The following is a 7,203-nucleotide window of genomic DNA, read 5'->3' on the forward strand; positions in this document are numbered from 1 at the left end:
GAAAGTGAAAAATTGGAGAAAACATTGAAAATCTGGACAAACTGTCAAACGTGAAGCATGACTGCTAGGTGCGCAGTGCCAATGCCAGGCGCGTCCTTCAACTCCAGCTGCATGTTTGGACGTTTTCCTGATGTCCAAATTGGGCCCACAATAGCTTGTTGGAAAGCTCTGCCTGTACACATTCTAGAACATCTTGAATATTTGCATTTTGAGTTCATTTTCCATGCCAAAAGTCAATTCTCTCAACACTGCTCAGCGTGCAGTGCCCTGGCGAAAAAGAGGGCAGAAAGGTCATTTTTTTAGGGTGTTTGGCCCTTTTGGTCAACTAGTTCTACTCCAAAACCTTAGAAAATGCACAGGGTGCATATACTCATCACTATGAATCCAAAAATGCTGACTGTTTCCTCATTGGATGTCCCAGAAAAGAGTGCAATGCCCATGGCGCTGCGCATTTGCCTATCATGACTGTACAAAAAATGGACTGAAAAACAGAGCAACTTCCTTTAAACTCAAAAATGGTCAATCATGCCCAAAAATGTGTTTTTTGTGATTGATCAAATATTAGTGGAATGTAGGGATTCCTCAACAAGCATGTCAAGTCTCCTCCTCTCCTCTTGCTCGGTCAATTTGTCAATTTTCTCATGAGCTCTTTCGAGCTTGCTCCTTGCCACTTGGTTTCTCCTTGCATAATACTTGGATGTCTTCCTTTCTAACTAAACATCTCTGTTTGCTTTGTCCAGGAGGGTCTCCAAGTGTGTGTTCACCTTCTCAAGCCAAGATTCTCTGTTTTCATCAAGAAAAGGAAAAAATGGCAATTCCTTTTAAGCAGCCTCCACAGGAGAAGAAAGTTAGTGAAGAGTAGAAAAAAGAAGCAACCAGCAAAGGTAAGATCGAAACTAAAGTAGAATTCCAACATCTAAAAGATGAAGACGAACTTTGGAGCATGGAATTTGATGGTGCTTTGGGTAAAGATGGTGCAGGTATTGGAATTTGGGTTCAAAGTCCTATTTTTCATCCAGACAAAGTCCCAAGTAATGTTAGAGTGTGTTACTATAAATTAGCTTTCGATTGCTCTAATAATGAAGCGGAGTATGAGGCATTGATTACATGTATAAAGATTTTGAAGAAGCTGGGTGTGAAAAGGATCTCTGTTTACGGTGATTCAAAGCTAGTGATTAAACAAGTCAAAGGAGAATATCAAGCGTAGAATCCGCAGATGAGAGCTTATAGGAACGTAGTCCTGGATATCTTGAAAATGTTTCCAGAATACACATTGATAGCAGTGCCAATAAGTCAAAACATCATTACTGATTCACTTGCTACAGCAGCAAGAAATCTGAAAATTCCAATGAATTCTAGCAATAAATTTGAAATTCATGTCAAACATAGGCCTACTGTTCCTGATAATTTGAGATATTGGCAAGTTTTCTGGGATGACAATGAAATTAATTCCTTTTTACAGAATGAAGGGAAGTTTAAGAATTCTTTCATTGATGTTGTTTGTGATTCTGATGAACAAGACATTGAGGTAAATCAGATGGATGTTTTACAGCTAAAGGATAATGTTATTCCTAGAGGTCTTATACCTTTAGAGGATTTGTTTGATCAAGACGATGTGGCGATAAAACCAACCTTGGTTCCTACTAACAAAAGAGTTGAAGATGTAAACAATGGGACAACGGACCAACCTAAGCTTGTTAAGTTATCAAAAACATTATCTCCTGAGTCAAAAGCTAAGTATGTTAAATTGCTTTTTAAATTTTCTGATGTTTTTGTGTGGGATTACTCAGATTTGAAAGTATATGACAAGAACATCATTCAGCATACCATTCCTATCAAGCCGGATCAAAAACCTTTTAGAAAAAAGTTGAGGAAAATCAATCCAAAGCTATTGCCATCCATCGAGAAAGAGGTAAATAGATTGTTTAAAGCTGGTATCATTGTTCCAATTAGATTCTCTAATTGGGTTTCAAATTTGGTCCCGGTACGAAAAAAACACCGAAGAGATAAGGTTGTGCATTGATTTCCGGAACCTAAATAAAGTATCCTTGAAAGATAATTATCCTCTTCCTAAGATGGACCATATTCTGCAAAGAGTAGTTGGAGCATCACGAATGTCACTACTAGATGGCTACTCAGGTTACAATCAGATCTTGGTGCACGAAAAAGACCAAGACAAAACTACCTTCACAACACCATGGGTAACTTTTTAGTATGCCAAGATTCCATTTGGGCTGAAGAATGTCAGGGCCACTTTGCAGCGGGCCATGGATATAGCTTTCGCTAATGAGAAGGATCTTTTCTTAGTGGTTTATTTGGATGACTTGACAGTATTTTCTAGTTTTGATGAGGAGCATTTAGACCACCTGAGGATTGCTTTTAAAGAAGAGACTTTTTGCCACAGAGGAACGTAAACCCCTCAGTCATATAATTTCTAAAGATGGTATTCGCATTGATCCTTCTAGGGTGGAGGCAATCTAGCAAATAGACTTTCCGTGCAACAAAAAGGAGATCCAAGCTTTCAACTGTAAGATGAACTTCTTACGCAGATTTATACCAAATTTGGCTGAGCATTTTCGTGAGTTAACTACTATGTTGAAGAAGGACAATAATCTAAAATGGACCGAGGATGCCATGAAATCTTTCAGCTTGGTAAAGCTTGCTTTGACCATTTATCACTCAGGTTTTTTTCCTTAGAAGTTATCAAAGAAGGAATAGCCCGAGGTAACCACAAACCAATCTTTTAGACTCAGGTTCTAGCCAACCTAAGTCCAAAGAGGGCTCTCTCTTTATGATTTAACTTTGTTTGAATAAGATTTCAGGCTAGTTTCTTAATGTTCAGGGTTTTTTGTTTTGATTGCTTGGTGGAATTAAGAATATAGATGGGCAGACCAAATATTAAGGCCATTGAGCCATGGAGTCAATCAAGGAAAGTTTAACTGGATTTGATTTATCACTGAGGTCAGATTTCACAGGGCAGGCTAACACAACAAGAGCAAATCTACAGGTTTCAATGAATGGAAAGTCCTTGTTATGCTCTTAACCTGCAAGACGATACCAGAATACCAAATATGCGAAGATATATACCCAGAACATAGAATAGCAAGTAAAAACATCAAGTATTTTATTATTCAGAAAGCAATGTTCACTTACCTCTTTGAGGGGGCAACCTCCAATAGAGCATAGCTCGATGACAAAATAAGACACGATGCTCCTTGCATGGAGTCTCTATCCTTTATATATGACTCATACATGCAATACTATGGATCAATACCATGGTTTTTATTAATACCATCTATCTAATACCATGGCCCATTTGCAGCTAACTATGGTCCTGTCATTAAATGTGGGTTAACCACTTACAATTATTAATATGGGCTTTATTGACTGTTTACTATGACTCGATCCTACTACATAAATAAGGGGGTTAGGGTGGGACCCTAACATTCCCTCCCCCTTAAGAATAGCCTTGTCCTCAAGGCTGAAGCTACGGAAATTGCTGAAGAATAGTGGCTGGTTCCCAGGTTGCATCTTCCGGAGAGGTGTCTTTCCACTTGACAAGGACTTCCCTGATCATGCGGCCACGCAGGTGTCGTTCTCGTGTGTCTAGGACCTGTTTAGGTTGGAGCCAGATTGACCCTTCTTCATCCAATTCAGGTAGACTGGTTTGAATTATGCAATTGTTCCCAATCACTTTCTTGAGGCATGAGACATGGAAATCTGGGTGGATTTTTGCAGTGGGTGGCAAAGCTAGCTTGTAGGCCACTTCTCCAATGCGCTGAAGTACTTGATATGGCCCATAGAATTTTGGAGATAGTTTCTGACAACCCTTGTCTTTGAGTGATGTTTGCTTATATGGTTGCAACCTCAAAAATACGTGATCCCCTTCTTGAAATTGGCGCTCTGAGCGATGCTGATCTACCTATTGCTTCATGTGGTTTTGAGCTTGATGAAGATTCTCTCTAAGATGGGCGAGCACGGTTGTGCAATTTTGTAGGAGTTGATCCACTGCTTGTACCTTTGAGCACCCCTTGATATAAGAAGTAGAGGAAGGAGGGAGTTGACCATAAACTGCTTCATAGGGAGTCACTTTGGTGGTGGCATGATAGTTGGTGTTATACCACCATTCAGCTAGAGGTAACCACTGTACCCAAAGATGTTGCTTTTCTGAAGTGAAACACCTAAGGTAGGTTCCCAGACATTTGTTGATGGCTTCAGTTTGACCATCCGTTTGTGGATAATAGGAAGTACTGAGTTTTATTTGGGTGCCTTGTAGCCTAAAGAGTTCCTACCAAAAATTACTGGTGAAGATCGGGTCATGATCAGACATAGTAGAAGTGGGCATGCCATGCAATTTGAAGATCTGATCCATGAAAGATTGAGCGACCAAAGTCAGTGTAAACGGGTGGGGTGGGGCGCAAAAATAAGCATACTTAGAAAGTTGGTCCACAACCACCATGATGACAGACTTGTTTCCTGACTTTGGAAGACCTGTAATGAAATCCATAGAAACCTCCGTCCATATTGATGCCGGGATGGGCAACGGTTGTAATGTGCCTGGTGCTTTGACTGTCTCCCCTTTGTGGCGTTGACAGACATCACATTCCGCTACAAAAGTAAGGATGTCCTTTTTCATGCCTATCCAAAAAAATGATCTTCTAGTGTGAGCATATGTCTTCTGAAAGCCTGAATGTCCTGCAATGGGGGATGAGTGCAATTATGCCAAAATGCGGCTTTTGAGGGTGGATGTTGGTGATATTACAACTCTGTCCTTGTAGCAAAGAATCTCATCCTGCCATGAGTAGCCCTTGGTGTAATTTGGATCCGCCTGCAATTTAGGAATGAGGTGGGAGAGCCAGGGATGTGTAAACCATTCCCTGTGAGCCTCTTCAATCCATTCTGGAATGGGAAGGGAAATTGCGAGCAGGGTACTTTCCTCCTCAAATTGGCGAGATAATGCATCTGCTACACTATTTTCACGCCCTTTCTTGTAAATGATCTCATAATCATATCCCAGCATTTTGGTGAGCCATTTATTTTGCTGTGGGGAGGATAGGCATTGCTCCAAAAAATATATAATACTGGGATGGTCTATGTGGATTTGGAAACGTCGCCCCAGTAAGTAAGGTCGCCAGGTATCTACTGCATGTAAGACTGCCATCATTTCCTTCTCATAGGTAGATTGTCCCAGATTCTTCCCACTTAGTTGTTGGCTTGTGAAGGCCAAGGGTCGACGTTCTTGCATTAAGACCACCCCAATACCCGTACCTGAAGCATCACATTCAATGACAAAATATTTGGTGAAATCAGGTAGTGCTAAGACTGGAGTGGAACACATGGCATTTTTGAGAGCTGTAAATTCCTGTTGTGCATCATCATTCCAGAAGAATGAATTTTTCTTGAGGATTTGAGTGAGGGGCTTCGCAATGTGACCATAATTGTGGAAAAATTTGCGATAATAGCCTGTGAGACCCAAAAATCCTCTCAGGCTCTTCCAGGTCTTAGGTTGAGGCCACTCCTGCATTGCCTGGATCTTTTTGGTGTCCACCTTGACACCTTCACGCCCCACAATGTGGCCCAAATACTCAACTTCTTCAATGCCAAAAGAACAATTAGACATCTTAACAAATAATTTATGCTTGTGGTGCAGTTGCAAGAGCAAATCTACATGCTGAAGATGTGCGGCCCAAGTGAAACTATAGATGAGGATGTCATCGAAGAAGACAAGGACAAATTTCCTGAGATATGGTTTGAGAAGGTGGTTCATAAGGCTCTGAAAAGTAGAGGGGGCATTGCAAATACCACATGACCAGGAACTCATAATGGCCTTCATGAGTTCTGAAAGTAGTCTTTGGAATGTCGACTTCCTTCACGCGAATTTGGTGGTAGCCAGAGCAAAGATCCTACTTAGTGAAGAATTGAGCCCCATTGAGTTCATCCAGCAAATCATTAACAACCAGGATGGGAAATTTATCTTTGACTGTCAACTTATTGAGGGCCCTAAAGTCTGGACAAATCTGCCATTCCCCATCTTTCTTGAGCACCATGACCACCGTGATGAATAAGGACTAATGCTCGGATGAATGACACCTGCTTTGAAAAGTTCCTTGATTATTTTTTCTATTTCATTCTTTTGGGTTAACAGATATTTGTATGGGCGCACATTTGGTGGTTGGGCCCCTGGAACCAAGGTGATGCGATGATCATGTTCCCCTCTCGAGGGTGGAAGCTCATGAGGCTTCTCAAATACTGGTAGATGGTTATTTAAAATCTATTGCATCTCAGGATGAATCTGCAGAGAATTGGATTCGACGGCCTGGATGGCATTAAATTGAGCTATAACTCCATGATGGCCCCTTTTTAGCAATTTTTCCATCCTATGTGAGCTGATGATAGAGGGAGCTCCTGTTTGGAGTCCGCGGAGGGTATGTGTGGAGTTGTTCGGCTTAAAGCTCATATGTAACTCCTGGAAATCCATTGTGATTGGCCCAAGAGTGCGAAGCCATTCAGCACCAACGACAATGTCGCACCCTCCCATGTGTATGGCAAACATGTGGGTCTTCAACTGATAATCCCGCATTTGAAGTTTGACATTTTCACAGCGGCCTTCGCATTTCATTGTTCCCCCATCCGCAATTTGGACTTGGAAATTAGAAACTGCTCGTACAAAACAATGCACTGCTTCCGCGACTTTTTGATGGATGAAATTATGTGTGCTTCCACTATCAATCAAGACTACTACTGGGCGCTGTTTAATAAAACCTCTGATTTTGAGAGTCTGAGGTGAAGAAATCCCTGCCCAAGCATGCAGTGAAATAACTGGTTTGTTAGGGACATTGTCCTTCTAGTTGTCCTCTTCTACCTCCTCAGGTTCCTCAAGTGGTGGGGCTTCCTCCGATCAGCTGTAATCAGTGGCATCAATTTGAAAAAATTTGGGCTTCTTGCATTTATGACCAAGGGAGTATTTTTCATCACAGTAGTAACATAATCCCTGCTTTCTTCTTTTGGCCATTTCTGCAGGTGACACCTTTCGAACCTTAAGTGTTTGAGTCATGCTGTGAGCCTGTGGGGGGCGACCCTTGGCGGTGAAATTTGGGCGAATGGACTGGGCCGCTAACGCACGTTCCACGTTACGAGCTACCTTGCAAGCCTCCGACCATGTGGGAGGGTGGTGTAGTCGAACGTGCGCTTGTATGGCCTCTT

The sequence above is a fragment of the Pinus tabuliformis genome, chromosome 2_2, assembly GCF_031772625.1.
Source record: "Pinus tabuliformis cultivar Carrire ecotype Pingquan chromosome 2_2, CPIR1, whole genome shotgun sequence".
NCBI classification, from domain to species: Eukaryota; Viridiplantae; Streptophyta; class Pinopsida; order Pinales; family Pinaceae; genus Pinus; species Pinus tabuliformis.